This window comes from Sciurus vulgaris, assembly GCF_902686455.1.
Source record: "Sciurus vulgaris genome assembly, chromosome: 17".
In the NCBI taxonomy this organism is placed as follows: Eukaryota; Metazoa; Chordata; class Mammalia; order Rodentia; family Sciuridae; genus Sciurus; species Sciurus vulgaris.
Genome location: NC_136478.1, coordinates 60,141,656 through 60,160,369, shown reverse-complemented (window position 1 = coordinate 60,160,369; position 18,714 = coordinate 60,141,656). Strand labels below are relative to the sequence as shown.

At 42.1% G+C, this 18,714-nt stretch overlaps 1 long non-coding RNA gene across 1 annotated transcript in view; it reads right to left on the bottom strand.

The window, feature by feature from the left end:
- Positions 1–18,714, bottom strand: part of LOC306648945 — a 440,075-nt gene that overhangs the window by 107,036 nt on the left and 314,325 nt on the right. The gene's annotated exons all lie outside the window — the stretch shown is intronic.

Genomic DNA, 18,714 nt, shown 5'->3' with positions numbered 1-18,714 from the left:
AAAAACTGTGGTTGACAATAATGAATGGCATACTTCAAAGTAACTGATGGGAGAGGATCTTGAATGTTCTTGGAAAAGAACTGATAAATGAGGCACCACCTCAAAATTATCCTTATTAGTTAATAATTAATAATAATTAATACTAAATATCCTGATCTGGTCATTACACATTGTGCGTATTTCTTGAACAATCACATTTATTGAATATGTGTACCTGCAAATTATGTGCCAATTAAAAATCATACAAAAAGAAAATCATTCACAATCTTGGATCTTATGGCATCTGCCTTCATTCCCATCTGCTTTTTCCTAGATGTGGATCCCACCGTGTGGAACACTGACGGACACCTCTCAGATGCCCTGTGGGACATTTTGGAGATCTGCTCTATGCAGTGATTGCTGAACACTTGGGGCTTGTGCTCAGGATGCTGCCTAGAGCTGAGGTTCCCAAATTTGTCTTCTCCCTGGGAAAATTCCCAAGCCTCGGTTCCGATCTCTGGGGGTGAGACGTAGGTACCAGATTTCCTCAGTGAGTTAAGTGTGGAGTCACCACAGGACCCAGCAATTCCACTCCTAGGCACACACCCCAAAGATCAAACAGCAACGCACACATGTGTGCTCGCTGCACACTCTACACAACAGCCCAAAGACGGGAGCGACTCAGGTGTCCGTCAGTGGGCGGATGGACGGGTGAACAAGACGTGGTCAGAGGTCAATGGAATATTCACTGGTAAAGAGGAACTGACTGTGGATGCAGGGTACAACGTGGATATGACCAACATTTTGCCAAGTGAGAGAAGCCAGAAACAGAAGACCACACAGCCTATGGTTCCGTTTGTATGAAAGACAGAAAGCAGATTAGCCATTGCCAGGGGCTGGGGTTGGGGGTGGGCAATGGGGAGTGACTGCTTCAGGGGCGTGGGGCTTCCTTTGGGGTGATGGAAGGGTACTGGCAGTCGTGACTGGACAACATAGTGTATGAAAAGCCACTGAATTGGGTATTTTCAAATGGTCAAAATGGTACATTTTATGTTATGTGTATTTTACCACAATTAAAAAAAAAAAAACAAAACAAAACCCTGCCCAGGTGATTCATTATGGGGGAAAAGTTTGGGAACCACCAAATTAAAGAATTATGTTACCCAGTTCTTTACTCTGCAGGGGAAATTCCAAAGAAATGGGAAATTCTGGTTTGAGGCAATCATGTGGCCGTCAGGAGCCACTGGGTCTGCTGTGTCGTGTCATTTCCCGTGGATCTAAACTCCTTAACATTCAGTTTTGAATTTACATACAGTGAAATACAGACTTTTAAGGATGCATTTCTATAAGTTTCAGCAAGTGTAGGGTCTCTGAATCACTAGCACGCCAAGATACGGAAGGTGCTTCCGACGACCCCAGCCCTCCCAGTGCCCACCCGCTGCCCCGGGGCCGTACACTCCCCTGGCACTAAGCTTTGTCATCCTCTGATGGTTCTCTGTCCCTAGAGTTTTGCCTTTCCCAGAAGGTCACCTGAATGGGAACCTCACGAGGGGCAGCCTCTTTCATCTGCCTTCTTTCTCTAGGTGGGGCGCGTTTGAGATTTGTCCAGATGGACAGCATTTCAGCTGTTTGTTTCTGGGTGAGACTCCATTTGTGGATGTAGGAGGGTTGTTTTATCCATCTGATCACTGAAGGATATCTGAGGAGCTTCCAGTTCTTGTGGTCTATGAATAGAGCTACTATAAACATGCCCCCGAAGGGGTTTCATTTCTTTATGATGAATTCCAAGGAGTGGAATTACTGGGTCACCTGGACCTCTTTATCTCCTTTCCAGCACACGCTTCCCTGAATTAAGTGGTTTTGTTAGGGGAAGTTGATGCAGGTGGGGAGGACCGAGGGCTTTATCTCCTCAGATACCACAATCTCAAGAACAGAGGACTGCACCTGTCCTCCTACAGCCTTTCAGAGGATTTCCAGATGCTCCACCCAGATCTCCTGACAAGGCAAATCTGAGAGCAGCCTCCTCTTTACCACGCACAGGACTTGGTGACAGCAAATGGGAGAAGAGCCCTTACTGCCACCACCTCCTTACTCCCAAGAAGCAGGGATGTCACACTTACCAAAGGCAGACATCATGGAAGTCACTTGGCCATCATTGCTTATATTGACGAGATAAATCGCATACGCTTTCTTGAAATATTCTATGAAATAGAAGTAGCTTATCCCGGAGTCTGCGAGTGAAAGAGAGACAGACAGTCTTGCCTTAATGATAGAGAAGATTCATTTGTAGCATTGAAGGAAGAGTCATGACTCATTTGTAGCAGGTAACAGGCAGGACATCCCAGGATGGCAAGGTCATCTGCTTCCCAACAGTGCCTCAGGGACCTTAGGAATCCACTTGGAGGGAAACTGAAGCAAGAAAATGTTCACTGTACTTCCACAATTTTTTATGTTGATCAACTTTTCTGAGGGTTAATGCTAAAGAAATATTCCTGGAAAAGCATTTCTTCATGAGGTCATCACTCCTTTAAGATGCTTAAGATCTTGAGGTTTTTTTTTTTTTTTTTGGATTGAAAGTTAGACTGGAAATTTCCTTGTATTTATCCTCTATTATCAGGGGTGAGACATCATCATGGCCTAAAAGCAAATCACATTTGAAAATTTCCCTTCAGTTCTGAGAGGCACTCAAGACTCACATAGGTTGACTTCATATTCTTCATTAATTTATCCTTTTGCTCACTTATTCATTAATAATTGTTAAGCCAGACATGTTTGAGTTAAAGAGAATATTGCACAGAATCAACACATCCGCTTAGTGCTCCCTTTGTTGAGAGAAGAAAATAAAGACGTAATAGGATTTGGAAGGTGGTAATATCTACTGTTTATGTGCTTTATTTAAAGATGGAGCAAGAAGTAGAGTTCAACAGGGGTTTGTGAGCGGGCTGGGGAGTTGTGACAGAACTTGCTGAAGAGGATGTAATGCAGAGCTGCTTAGGAAAGAAGGGAGGGAATGTTCTAGAAATTGGAAAAGCATATGCAAAATCCTCAAGAAATGAGTATGGCCAGTGTTTTGAGGACAGAGGGCTGTGTGTCTGAGGTGAAGCAAACGTAAGGTACAGCCTTGGAGAGAAGCCCAGAGGCATCCAAGACCAGGAGTGAGCTGGGGTCCCAGGGAACCCATGAGCCTGGCATTACCCTTGGAGCTCTGTAGGCATTAGCATAAATCTACCCACAACCCTGGAAGTTTAGTACTGTTCTGATTTTACAGTTGAAAACAGGTGTGTAAGGCTCCTTTACTAATGAGTGGTAAATTCTAGAATTGCTGGTATCCAGTATGGTGACCTCTTGCTACATATGGCTGTTGAGCCCTTGAAATGCTGCAAGTTCAAACTGAGATGTGTTGTGAGTGGAGTAGGTGCGGATTTCAGGACTGAGGATATCTCATGAATACTTTAATTATATTGGCTGTATGTAAAATTGAACCTATTAAGTAAAACATAAGATTAAAATTGATTTCTATTGTGGCCACTAGAGCACTTAAAATTACATTTGTGTCTTGTAGTATATTTCTTTTTGACAGGACTGTCTTAGAATATGGGCTCCGATATGCCTGGCAAAAAAAAATTATGATGTTTTACTGTACCATGCTTGATTTCAGGGAGTTAGGATGATGACTTTTTAAAATTCTGTAATTTGTACCCTAGCATGAATGACTCCTTTTTTGAGCCCCCAAAGCATTCAGATCCTTGAATGCCTAATGCAGCATGCTTGTCTTTGAAACACTAACAATTAAAATAGTACCATTTTCTCCAGCAAATTAGAACAACTTCTGATTTTTCATACTGCTATCTAAGTTTCAGTCATTTTATCAAACAAGCATTCTGTAGAACTCTGAATCTTAAGTGTTTGTAGAATTATATTTTATAACTCAACATTATTTTTTTATGGTCCTGGGGATGGAGTCTGGCATGCTAGGCAAGTGCTCTACCACTGAGCTACATCCTCAGCCCCTAACTAACATTTTTTATAAACTATTTTTCTTTTTCTTTCTTTCTTTCCTTTTTTTTTTTTTTTTTAATACCAGGGCACTCAACCACTGGGCCATATCCCCAGACCTTCTTATTTTTTAATTTGAGACAGGGTCTCCTAAGTTGCTTAGGGCCTTGCTAAATTGCTGAGGCTGGCTTTGAAGTTGTGATCCTCCTGCCTCAGTTTCCCAAGCCACTGGGAGTACAGGTATTTTCCTTAATTTAGAAATTTATAATGTCTTGGCATATATATTATATCTTATATTTTCAAATTCAAATTATTAATTAATTTGAGTTTAATTAACAATTTAGTGAGGTTGTGCACATTTGTATTGTATTCATACTGAGCATCCTAACAACCAACAGACAAATTATTCAGACAAACTTTCCAAATGATGTTTCTGACGATAGATCAGTGAAACCTTCCTTCTGTGGCTTCCTAGTTTAATGGGCGGTCTCAGGCTGTTTACAGATCTTATAGTCACAGTTGTTTATTATCTCTCCTTATTCAAAAATCTGAAGCTGGGAGCTGTGGCTCATGCCTGTAATCCCAGTTACTTGGGAGGGGGAGGCAAGATGCACAATTAAGTGAGATCCTGTCTTAAAAAACCAAAGGCAGCTTGGGGGTTTGCTGGGGTGTAGCTCAGTGGTAGAGTGCTTGCCTAGCAGGTGTGATGAAGCCTTGGGTTTAATCTCCAGTGCTGCAGACATAAAAATCAAACAAAAAACCTGAATCTTCAAGAAGGGTCACAAGAGGCTGAGAACCTGAGAGCCATTTGCTGATGGGGTGGTCACAGGTCCTGTGTTCTTGGAAGAACCACGAATTGAGCTTGGTGGCCCTCTCTGAGGCTGGCTCCTGTTTCAGCTGCTTAGATAAACATACCTCCCTAAAGTTTTGCGACCCAGGCCTGATCAATGAACTGCCTGTCATACGTAAATATCAACCAATCAGAAATAAGCATGATTGCACCTCCTGCATTTGCATCCCTCATTTGCATAAGCAAATGGAGAAGATGAGGGAATTCCTTGTGTAATCTGGCCCCTCCCTCTGTTCCTTCAATTTCCTTTTGTGTTGACTGCTGCTTCTTCCATGTTTACAAACTGTTTTCTTCTTATCTTTCAATAAAGCCTTTGGTTTTCCTTGAATTCTTTTCAGTGAGTTTTGTAGGCAGTTATTTAGAGATCTTGCCTGAAAATCCATTTCTCCACGTGATTGACAGCTGTACCAGAGGTATGAGAGAAGGGTGAAAAGGGAGGAAATGATGGTAGAAAAAAAAAAAGATCGAAACGCTGTTGTGCAAGGCATGACCATATTTTAAAACAAAAGCACTGCAGAGGACCGATCATACTCACAGGACATGCTGTACCACATGTCTTCAGTTTTTGAGGCAAGGAGGCTGAATTTTTGGCATGTGCAATTAACCCTTGAAAACAAAGTAATTTTGAATTAGTGAAATGTTCACTAAACTCATCAATTAAAAGAAATACTTAATATCTATGAGTGGCATTCTGCCAGGGAGCGATCTGTTTATTTTGTTACACTCCCTTAGAGTTCTTTGGTCTATGAAAAACCTGTCTCTGAAGAAAATGCCACCCATAGTGTGACTGCCCAGGTTATGTCATTAGTATAGCTGTGCTGCAGCACAGAGTGCTTTTATTGCCTTTATTTGGTTGAGATGTGAGAAATATGCATTAAAGTGTGCATATGTGAATAGAAAGATTAGTTTTTACAAACGTGTACAACCATGTGTCCTCAGATTAAGAAAAGAGCATTTCCAGAAATTTAGGAGACTCTTCTATGTCTTTTCATTTAAAGTGCACCAAACTAACCCACATTTCGATTTCTATCCCCACACATTAATTTGTCTGCCTTTGATTTACTCAAATGGAGTACAATGTGTGAGCTCTGTCTAGCTTTCTTTTACTTTCTCCTTTCTTGTCCTCCTCATCCTCCTCCACTGGAAATGAAGCCCAGGAGCACTCTACCACTGAGCTATATCTCAGACCTTTATTTTTTTATTTTGGGACAGGCCCTCACTAAATTGCTGAGGTTGGCCTCGAACTTGCAATTTTCCTGACTCAGCCTCCCAAGTTGCTGGGATTACAGGCCTGCCCCACTGCACCTGGCCTCTTTCTAGCTTTTTTCACTCAATATTGTGGTTGTGAGCTTAATCCATGTTCATGTATGTAGTATCCATTTGCTCCTTTTCATTGCTATGCCTATAAAAACACATATAAAATATGCCAGCTTAAAAGAACACCACCACTGGTTCATATATTTTAAAGCTGATGCACATCTGGTTGTTTCTAGTTTGTGTACCATGGAACATGCTGTGATTTTTCTTTTACATAAATCTACATGTTAAGATTTTATTTAATCCACTAGTCATTAAGGTGATTAGGCGAATGGTACAAATGGCTCAGAACAGAAGCCTAAAAGAGCACAACTCTGAAGGGAGTAAAGGAACGTTGGTTGAAACAAGGGAAGTCCATGAAGCTCTAGGGACAGGGCAGAACTTACTTGTCTTTGGGCAAGATTTACTTTTTGCATTGCTATCAATTATCTACAATTTGCAGAGCTGCAAAATAGGTCAGAGACTAGAATCAGATAACCTGGATGAGTGTGATTTCCATTGTACACATTTTGCTTTTTCTCCTAACTGATCTTCTAAATGCTTTTCACAGTTGTTTTTATCTCTCCTATCACTGCTGCTGTGGAAGTCCAGGATCTTGCTATCTCATGCTGAGTGGCCACCAAAAGCTAGACAGAGGCCAGGTGCAGTGGGGCATGGCTTGCTAATTCTTGCTTGACCACACTCTCTCTTCAGGCAATTCAGAAGAACTCTGGAATAACCTTATATCTCATTGCGGAGAGACTTGGGTACCAATGGACAAGGGCCTGACTATACAGATGTAAAACAAAACTCTGATCCAGAATCTGCAGCCAACAGCCCAGGAAGCTGACTGGCTTCCCTAATTTTTAGCATTTGCTTCTAACTTAGGGCCACTTGGGGGAAAGCCAAGTTTGCATGCCTGGCCAATTCCATTGGATACTGCTTCTGATTGGACAAACTGCAGCTTCCTCGTGTCAGCAGTCTCCAATCAGGTCACACCTGGAGGTTTTCTTTTTTTCCACTCTAAACTTTCCCCATCCTCTGCCTGCCTTTGAGCCTCTGCTCAGCAAGTTACAGTGATCAACTTCCTGGCTGCAGCAAGCTCTGAAAGGCACAAGCCTCTGCCCATTCTCATGGGGTGGCCTTTGGGTGTGCCCCTCTTGTGTTCAGTAATTCACAAGGGTTTCCTACAAATTAGTGAAGACCTATGTGGTTAGTCACGAAGTATTCTGTCTCTCTCCACTCACAACTCCTGCCCTGTTCACGGGGACTACTCACTCATAGTTAACCAGGTAACTTTGACACAAATGCACCCCGTTATTTCTTTTTCTGGTGTTTTGGCATAGGCTGGTCCCCCACACTGCGCTGATTCTTCGTCTGAAGCATCAACACAAGTGTTTTCATTTTCCACGTGAACATTCCTAGGCCTACGTGATCTCGCATTTCTCTTCCTCTGGGATTTTAAGCCATTAACCTTCTGCTGGTCTGTGACTGAGCACCCACCTGAGATAAAAGGTGATGTTGAGGTCTCTGTTGAACAGCTTTTCAACGCTACGGAGGTAAATTCTTAGTGGTCCATTTTCGCTTATCATTTTCGGTTTGTTGGCCACCACGTACACAGTATTCAATCTTTTAAAAACTGAAAAGAACGTTCACGGGAGACATATTAGGATGCTCTTTGCTCTGTGCATGACTTTCAAAAAATGAAAAAATAAAACAAATCCAATTGTTGGATTAATAAAAGCTTCTGATGAGCCAGCATGGTGGCTGTAATCCCAGCAGCTGAGGAGGCTGAGGCAGGAGGATCCTAAGTTCAAAGCCAGGCTCAGCAACTTAGCGAGGCCCTAATCAACTCAGCCAAACTGTCTCTAAATAAAATATAAAAAGGGCTGGGGATGTGACTCAGTGATTAAGTGCACCTGGGTTCAATCTCCAGTACTAAAAAACAAAAACAAAAACAAAAAAACTGTAAGCAAAACAAAACAAAAACCCTTCTGTTGTTGCTGCATTACTCAGGGGCAAAACTGAAAATATAGCAAGACTGGTGAAATTAGGCTTGAGTGTGTGCTTGTGAACAGCATGGAGAATTGTGGGTGATGGGCTTGTAGTTTGAAGGTGGCCATTGATTATTGTGACAAGTACTGTCATAATTTCAGTGATTTTTGTCACTGAGGCAAGCCAAGGTAAAACTGAATTCTGTACCCAACGTCACACGCACACACACATGCATGCACATACGTCGGCATACTATACTCACACATGCAAAGGAACAGAAAGTCCCACAGATCTCTCTACAGTTCTGAATGAGGCCTCCCCATTGGTACCTTTCTCTGCTGACCTGATTCTGTTTCTCCATTCAAATCCTGGGCAACGCAGGCCAGGCCTAGAGCAAGGGTCAGAACTAGCACCTTCATCCCGAAGTAAGTCCTCACTCTCCTCCAGCTCCTGTGAATTTACTGCTGGTCGGCAGGAGAGCTTGGCTGCTTTTATAGAGGCCCTGTGTTGATGTGGCACTTACGGATCACGTGCTCTAATTTGCTGACACGTCATCTAACAGCCACCAGAATGGCGCTGAGTGCAGAGGAGTGAACTTTAAAGTGGCATTTTAGAAAGGGGTCAGTTTTGACACTTGATCCTTAAACAAACAGAGTTTTCCGATTGATAAGTGAGATTTAAGGACAGTGTGTTTCCAGTCCCCTTCTCAACATGCAGGGTGGAAAAAGAACAGGAGGGACGTGGCTGGCCATGCCTGGGCTCCCCTTTTGGTCTGGGCAGGGGTGTGTTCGCTCTTCCTGTCGACTGTTGGGTCCTCCTAACTTTGCCCCATCTACTCCCAGCCTGGGTCCACTGAAGTGTGCCTTCGGACTGCATCCAACACAAATAAGTCATCTTGACATAGCTTTGGCCAAGTTTACATTTTAGTAGATATAAAATAAATAAGAAAACAAGAGGTCTGGAGGCAAAGGCTTACTATACCTCTCTGGATTTCTATTCACCATTGTGGTTGTTATTTGATACTTTTGTGATTTTCAGAGCTGGATACGACATCATTCCTCTCTGCTGAAGACCCAATCCTAGTCTAAATTTTTGCAAATGTATTCCGAGGGTCTTACATAGAACATGGTAGTACAGTTAATGCTCAAGGGAGTCTTCTTCTTGTATTTTAAAATTGGTTCTTTTTAGTTATACATAAGTATTCTTTTTTTTTTTTTTTTTTTTTTTTGCGGTGCTAGGGATTGAACCCAGGGCCTCGTGCATGTGAAGCAGGCACTCTACCAACTGAGCTATATCCCCAGCCCCCATAAGTATTCATTTTTAACATAATTATAAAAGCATGGAATATAATTTGCTCTAAATTAGTCCCCAGGGCTTCCTCTGCCCCTCCTCTCCTTCCTCCCCGTTCCCTTCCCTCTACCGATCTTTCTACTATTTATTTAGAGTTTTTGGTTTTTAAAATCAGTGTCTTGTGGATATATGTAAAGGTGCGAGTCACTGTGGTATGTTCTTACATGTCCATAGAAAAGTTAGGTCAGACCAGAGAAACAAGTTGTACCCCATTGTTTACAATGAAAAAAAAAGAAAGAAAGAAAAGTTAGGTCAGATTCATTTCACTGCTCTTCCTTTATTCCACCCAAATCCCTTCCTCTCCTCCACTGACCTTTCTTCTCTTTTGATGGAACCCCCTCCCTGCACTCCATTAAGGGAGTCTTTTAACTCTAACCCTCAGCCACCAAACTTCCTGGTGCCAGTTCCTGGTATTCAATGGGTAACTCTTAACAGTGCAATCAAAAGAGTTGTAATTGAAGAATTCAGGAAAATGAAGTTGGAGATCTTAGATTAACAAACATAATCACAAATCAATGTATGAGTAACCATTTCAAAAACCAGATTTTTTTTTGTTTCAAAATCAGAATTCTCTTTGGTTCATTTGGGTCAAAGACATTACGTGCACACAGTGACTTCCAGTCCTTAAATATTTATACCTCCATTTTAAGGTCCATTTAATGAGAGCTCTTCTGTCTTGCAAATAGAAATTTAAGCAGATTGCCATGAGTTATATTCCGTGTTGTACAGCAGCATGTGGAAGATTAAGACTACTTCTAATTTGCCGTCCAAGAAACAAGTTATGACACCCAAGGCTACCTCTCCCCAGTTTTGACCAGGTGTTGTGTTATGTCTTGTCTGTATAAAAGTTTACAATTCACAGTACATATTTGAACAAATAACGACAGCAGTGGAAGTGTGACCAGTGCTGCCAGACAGAGAGAAGCACACACACATTTGTTTGACACAAAATAGTCGCACATATTTATGGGGCATCACGATGTTTCAGAACTGGACGCCTGTGTAAAACTCCAATCAGGCAAGCATGTCTCCTGCCCCAACATTTGTCATTGCCTGATGGTGAAAACATTGCAAACCCTTCCTTCTATATTTCTGAAGTAAATGACACATCATCTATAATCACCCTACTGTGCTGTAGAATGCCTGAATTTATTTCTCCCATCGAACGGTTGCTTAGCAACCACTGACCATTTCCCCATCACCTTCTGGCTTCACTCTTTCCAGCCTCTGGGAACCACTGATTTGCTCTCGACGTCTATAACGATACAGGAGGAACACTGATCAGTTGTTTCCAGGAGGAAAGGGTGTGTTTCATTAAGTAGTGAACAGCTCAATGACCTTTAAAGATTGAACACGAGGTCTGATGAAGAAATGACATGCTGGGCTGTGGCTCCATGGCAGAGCACTTGCCCGGCACATGTGGGGCACTGGGTTCTGTCCTCAGCCCCACATGAAAATAAATAAATAAAATAAAGGCATTGTGTTCATCTACAACTAAAAATATTTTTTAAAAAAGAAATGACATGTCAAAGGTTCTTATATGAGGAGAAGGTACCATTCCAGGTGTGAGGTCTTGTCATATTAGAGAACTCACCAGAGAATACTATGGCTTGGGGTTAAAATCCAGCTCGTGGAGAAAACTTAGATTCAACAACAACAACAACAACAACAGCAAATGTTCATGTGACTGAAAAAATAAAAAAATCACCTACAATGAAATTGGGGATGGAGAGCTCTGGTGTGGTGGTGGATGAAGGATGTTAAATATTTGAGAGTAAGCTGTACTTTGGAAAGCCCCAGTCATCCTGCATTTAGCTTTAAGTTCTGCAATGCAGCTAGCAGTGGGATGCAGGTTCTTGGCTTTGAAGGGTTGAGTCTCCCTCCTGTGAAGCACTAGCCTTTCTGTTCTGGGTCGTGAACTTGTGCTTGCAGAGATATGCCAAGTGTGTGCCCTCTTTGATGATGCTTTTGAGTTACTCTACTTTCATTATGGCCATTGATGCAACAAGAAAATTTCTATAAATTATCATTGTTGTCAAATCCTGTGATACAGGCAAATTAAACCACAAGTAATTCTTATTCATGGCACTTCAGCTATTACTCTGAAGACAGACTGGATCATTGATCATCTCAGGAAAACGAACATTCTGTCTGCTGGTTGTTCACTTAACATCTGCCTTCTCTTTTTGCCTCATTATATGAAACCTTGAAATTTTGGAGGTGTGGAATTTTTTTAAGCAACATGCCAGGCTGAGAAAACGGACTCTTCTAAGTCTTCCTTAGGGGGAAATGTTTGTGTAATCAGACTATGGCATGTGACAGATACTTGTAAACCAACACTATTGTGTTTCTTGAAAAAAGAACTGACTTAGTGGACACGTGGCTTCCTTTCTTGGCTTTTCCTCCCTACTAATTGAAATGTAGACATTATAGTTGGAGCTCCAAAAATAACATGCCTGTCAGTTATTCTGGGTAGAGCAGTAATAGGGTACCCCATTGAATCTATGGCTCCCAAACAGTACTCCACTCTTGCTCCCGCTGGGAACAGCAAGCCCATTTCCTCTTGGTGATCAGACTCAGGTCCCTTCACCTTCCTCTCTGTTACTGTAGTGGTAGACAGAGCATAAAATGGCTAGTGAGGGGCAGCTTTCTGCAACCTTTCCTTATCTACTTGACCAGATCTACCCAAAGGGGAGCATACTTGCATTGAACTCTTCCTACTGAATTTCATTAGCCAGAGAAATCAGGCTCAGACAGCAGCAGGGAAGACTGAAATAGGTCAACACACCTGAACCAAGTTTGGTCCATACACCGTTGTCTTTTATTTCCGTCCCATCCTGCATGCAAGAGAACCATTTATAAAACCATTTATAAACCATTGTCTCTCTTGTGGCCAACAGACATTGGCCCAGGTCTTTTTATGTTCTCCAAGCCCACTGAATTCCCAGAGTCTCTTACTACCCACCTAAACATGGTATCCCTTCTCCATTCTCCTCCTCCCCTTTGAAGAGGGGTGTGTGAGGGTCTGAATTGAGCTGGGCCAGCACGCAATTGTGGTCACCTCCATGCACATGAATGAATGTGGATGTTTTTTAATCTGTCTATAGTCAGTTCATTCCAGTGAACCATTGGAGGGCAAAGGGGGACATTTCCTCTTCATCCCTACACTATTTTTTCCTTACTGGTTGATGAATTTAAAAATGCACCATTTTGGGGTGGGCTGACAATGGCTTCCAAGTAGACATCTGTATAAAATCCCTGGAAGCTGTGAATATTAGTTAGCTTATAGAGCAAAGGATGTAATTAAAGTTAGGAGGAGGAATTCATCATGGATTATCCATGGGGGTGTAGTGGGTAACTGACCCAGGCCTGGATGTAAAGTCAACTAAGGATGCTGTCTCTAAGAATTAGTGCCTGGGAAAGACAGAATTCTCCTCCCTGTTCCCACTAGCTGGGTTTCAGGGGACCTAAGTAGAACCATTTAGTCCTTCCCTTTGGACTGTATAGGACCTTCCCCGGGATCTAACCAAGTCCTTTTGAAGTGTAAACGCCCCTGTGAAGGCTCAGGGCTGGCTGAAGGCTGGAGATTTAGGAAGGCCTTGTGAGAGGAGCCAGCCTCTCTTATCACACTGCTTTTGTAAACACATTTCCCTCTTGAAAACCCTTACATACAATCTTATATGGTGTTTTTTGAAACCTTGTGCCCAATTAGGTATCATTTTAAACTAGAAAAATTTTGACACTAGATAGCCTATAAATGTTGTGAAAAACTGGTAAAGGCACTCAGAATTTGGAGTGCTGATCTCCTCTGGGCTTGCTGGTGGAAAGTTTGATTTCTGTCATTCTTTGAGGGCCGTTTGCTGCTTCTTTTGTGATCCCCACAACAGGGGCCCATATGCAATCACTTGTATCCTTAAAAGAGAGAGGTAGAGTTTTGAGAGACATACAAACATAGGGAAGGGGAGATATGAAGATGGAGTAGAAAGAGACTGCAGGGTAAGGAACACTTGTGGCCACTTGAAGAGGCAAGGAGGACTCTCTCCTGGGGGACCGCCGCTCTGCTGACACCTGGACTTCAGGCTCTGGCTTCCAAATCTGTGGGAGAATAGATTTCTGTTGCTTTAAGCTTGTCACAGCAGCTAGAGGACAGGAATACACCATTTATCTAACATTAAATATAAGGAAAGAGATCTAGAGGAGGAATAGTGGATTCCATAGTTAAATAATCAAAATTGCAATATCGAAAAACAGAAGCTGCTAGCCTTGCCTAGTCAATTACAATGAACTCTGAAGAATGATCCTTGTTTAGCTTGCCCTTGATTTGCAGTTCAGTTATGAAATTTTCACTCAACTCCCGGAGTCAATTCTTTAGAGGGATCAGGAATCTTTTTGTTAAAATGGTTGATCAACTTATGAAGGTTATATACATACACAGCTAATTATTTTTATTTTCCTGACATTTACATGGAAGTGTATGATTTATAAAGGAGTAGATCCACTGAGCCAATTGTCTCTCAAAATAATGCAATTAAAAGAGAAAGACTCATAAAAGTTGATGGCAGCTCCAGTAATATCTCAGGAGGTCAAATGACGTTGTTCTTCTTTTGTCTCTGCACATTCCAGGTGTGAGGAAAAAATAATCTTCGGGCTTGATTTATTTTTCTGTGAGACATTGAGTTGCTTGCCTACAAATTAAAGGCGTGAATGCCCTGAAGATATTTTCTGTTCCTCTCTGGAAAGAAAGAACGTGCATGTGGTGTAAAATTTTCAGGTCAGATAGCTGTAATTACCCTTGGTGTGGACGCAAGAGGCTCTTTTCCAGGGCTTATACACTTTGGAACCAATCTCACCCAGAGAAGGCACTGACCTTTCAGACTCAGTTAAATGTCTAATCTGATTCTCTTTTGAAGGTACAACTTGCTAAGAACAGAAGGCTCTGGTATATTTAAAAATGGCTGCTTCCCCTCCTCCTGATAGAAGGATGAGGGTTTATCAGTTCTTCACTGTGAAAACCTGGTAGGGTCACTCGCTGGAGGGAGCATTCCCCAAAGTTTGGCACCTCCCCCTAAGACTGGCCCCTCACCTGGAGTTTCCAGCTTTCCACCTGGTCCACACAAAGCCTCCAGCCATTCATCCATTGTACTTAGCTTCTCCTGCCTAGGACTGGTTTCCACGCAAGTTTCTGCTCTTGTGTCTCTGCTGTCAAACTGTAGTTCTCTGTATCTGCCTGTCTCTCTCTCCAATTTGGGGGGCAGTGACCAACCTGTGCCCTGAATTCCCCGATGGTTCTAGGAATAATGATTGATTTTCACTCTGTTTAGCTTTTTTCCCCTTGTTGTATGGAAGGGACAGGTGACTTCCATATTCCTTATGTGTGTGACCAGAAGCTGGAAGTCCAAACTGACTATCTAAAGAAAGGGCTGGCATGCAACTTCTAAAACAGTAATATGGATGTACATTAATTTACAGAATCATCCATTGAATCAAAAACCACTTTTAGAAATCTGTACTACAAAACCAAAGCACCCATATGCAAAAAAAAAAAAAAAAAAAAAAAGGATACAGTGATATTCTTTGAAGCATCATTTACAGATGAAAAAAAAAAAAAACACCCTGTGACCACAAATGGTGTTATTAGTCCAGTTTGTGGACACCTTTGCCAGGCACTGGAAGTGAGTGAAAGGGTCAAGAAAGTTGAAGAAAGGGTCATTTGAGGCTCTGGAGCCAAATAGCCTCTGTCACCTTTGACAACTCTGCCAAGAAATCGCGTAGTGGGTGGAACTGTGTCCCATCCTCAGATGAAGTCCTAAGCCCTGATAGCTGTGAGTTACTTTGTTTGGAAATAGGGTCTTCGAGATAATGTACCAAGGTCAAAGTTCATATGTTTTCTCTCATATGTGGAAGGTAGAGAGGAAAAAGGAAAAGAAAGCAGTGGGGTAAGCATTTCACAAAAATTGAAGGGAAATCAGTAGAATAGGGAAAGAAACCAGGGGAAGGGAGGAGAAGAGGGAAAAGAGCAATACTGGGGAATGATATTGGCCAAACTGTATCGTCACATCATGTGTACATATGAATATGTAACAACAAACCCCCCACCATTCTGCGCAACTATAATGCACCAATAAAAATAGGGAAAAAGGAAATTATTTCATTATTAAATTATTTCCTCCACCCACTCCTTTATAGCCTTCTGGAATTTGCAATCTATTTTTGGCATACATGCGAACCTCCTGGATAGCTCTCACCTCCTTCCTCTGCCCTCTTTCCCATCATGGTTTCATCTCCTGGATAAATACTTTTTTTAAAAAAAACTTCTTTTCCTTGATCTTTCAAACTCAATTCAGGTTTCAACATTAGACCACCTGCCCTTCAGACATAACCAATGGCTCTTTCCTTGACCTTTAAAAAATAAACCACAACAAATACGCAGAAACTGACATTGCCCCATGAACATCCCCAGGGGACATATCCTGGTTCCAGCATCCAGATCGGGAAACAATATAAGCAGCTTCCCTGAAGTCCCCTCCCACCCTTCACTCCCAGTGCCCTGCAAAGGTGTCCACAAACTGGACTAATAACACCATTTGTGGTCACAGGGTGTTTTTTTTTTTTTTTCATCTGTAAATGATGCTGCAAAGAATATCACTGTATTCTATTTTTTTTTTTTTTGCATATGGGTGCTTTGGTTTTGTAGTACAGATTTCTAAAGGTGGTTTTTGGTTCGATGGATGATTTTGTAAATTAATGTACATCCATATTACTATTTTAGAAGTTAAAGCAATTTATATGTGCTGTGCACACTCTAATGCCCCCCTCTTCATACAGCTTACTGAGTTTTTCCCTGTCGTGTTGCTCAGGGCCATGATTGACTTCCGTTAGATGCTGATTTCTGCATCATTGTAGATATTCAAGTAGAGGTAACCTCTGTGAGGGACGTGATCCAGGGACTCAAGAGCCTGTAAGCAGACTTACGGCAAGTATTCTGGGAGTTTTTAAACATCATGAAATCAAGTTCTGATCTTGAATTTGTATGAATAGATAAAACATTTTACAGGGGTTCCTGCCAGATTGTCTAATGGAGTAACACCCCACACTTAAGAAAGGTGGTGTATAGGAGAGACCATTAAACTGCACCCAAATGGCGTGAAGTAGTCTTTATGGTCCTCTGACTCTCATAATTGGGATGTCCTATTTCTAGCACACCAGGTCTGAGAGGCGGGCGTTCTCTGCCCTGACGTCCAGTTCCACTCTCTCGTCATGGAGCATGTATTCCCCAGACATGAACCAAGGCTACCGCCTTTCATGCTGTGCATAAACTGATAGTAGCTTTCCTTTCTTCTCTGAGATGGAACCATTAATAAATTTTCTCTGGAACTCTATGGTAGAGGCTCATGTTTTTTCTCTCTCCAGAAATGTCAGCCTCACATTTTTATCCACATGGTTTCACCAAAGTCGTGTGTGTGTGTGTGTGTGTGTGTGTGTTTGTTTTCAGTAATTTCAATTTAAATCAATTCCTTCATGCATACAGGATGGAATTTAGAGAAGGTCTGGATTTCACCAGGGCTCCTGTAGTACAATGTCAGCTTCTAGAGGAAACAAGCCCCTTGACTTGAAGTGATGGGGTCAGCAACTAGTTTCCTAGTCAACTGACCTGTGGAGGTCAGCCCCTGCTTTCCGCACAATCTCATCTCTAGCCAGGGTGAACACAGAGGGAGAGAGGTCAGCATACTTTGAAATTTACTATTCCAGGCAATATTTATATTCCACGGAAGAAGAGTAGCATAGGTCTTAATATCACATTGCTGGTCAAATACACAAAGCTTAGCTTCTTCTTCTTTTTTTTAATTGATACTGGAAATTGAACCCAGGGGTACTTAATCACTGAGCCACATCCCCAGTCCTTTAAAATAATTTGCTTTGAGGCAGAGTCTCTCTAAGTTGCTTAGGGTCTTGCTAAGTTGCTGAGGCAGGCTTTGAACTTATAATCCTCCTGCCTTGGCCTCCCAAACAGCTGGGATTACAGTCACACCCAGCCACAAGGGTTAGATTCTAAGGCTCCTGCTTACTGATACCATCTGACCTCTGCAGATCAAAATCTGAGACCTGACAGAGAAGGGAGAGTTCTGCTGAAGGAACGTTATCAGGCCTTTCCAGCCTCTCTGGGAAGCCCTGCATCAGCCTGTGCCTCTGTGATTTTAGGTCCTTCTCTCTTCTCTGCACCCCACTGCCCCAGGACTCCTAAGGACAGTTGCCTGAGGAATGGGTGCTAACCTTCCTGCCAGACAGAACTAAGCCTGAGGTCGACAGAGAACCGTGGTTACTGGGGAGGCTGACTGGGTGGGGAGAGGAGGTGGAGGGAGGCTGGATAGCAGGTGCCAAAGCAGTCAGGTGGGAGGAATCAGTTCTTCTTCAGCAGGGTATGTTGACAAAAGTGTACAACAATTTAGAAAATATTTTGTAAAAAACTGGAAGACAGGAGTTCAAACGTTCCCAATACAAAGACATGATAAAGATTTAAGGAGATAAGAATATTAATTACCTCATGATTACAGCATTCTTGTTGAAGGGACACATTGTGTCTTATTCTCTGTGTCAACCATGGCTACAGAATGTCCTGCCGGTAATAGCCAGGAATGGATCTTGTCTGAAGGGGGACTCTGGGGGATGCCTCTTGCTGAGTGCTGATTTGTTTGGAGTTAAAGGGAACTAGGCACTATGAGCAGAGAAAGGCTGACACCTTATTAAACTCCTACACTCTGATATACTTAGACAAAGAGTGCTAAATTGGTATTTACAACTGGCTTTTACATCTTCTTATTGGTGTGACTTCAGAAAGATCATTTTTCCTCCTTTAACCTTAGTGTCCCAAAAAAGGACTAGAAATACTGGCACCTAAACTCTCTTGCTTTTCTCCACCCTTAGCCTTTCACTCTTGGACTTCCTGGGCCCCAAACAGGAAAAACATACATCTATCCAAAAACATTAACATCATAATTCATCAACCTTACTAGCAAAGAACTGAAAAGTGAGATTTGTTTCCCCATTTAAAATGGAAAACGAATTTTTATACTTTATTCTAGAGATAGAAAAACATGCCGGACTATCTTATTCTTTACTTTTGATTTTGCACAATGTGACCTGTGCAAAAACTTGGAAAATTAATTTGGAAGTACCCTAGCTGCAAATTGGTCAATACTCTTTTAATCTGTAATTTCACTTAGGGTGCTCTAACCCCACAGGCAAAATAT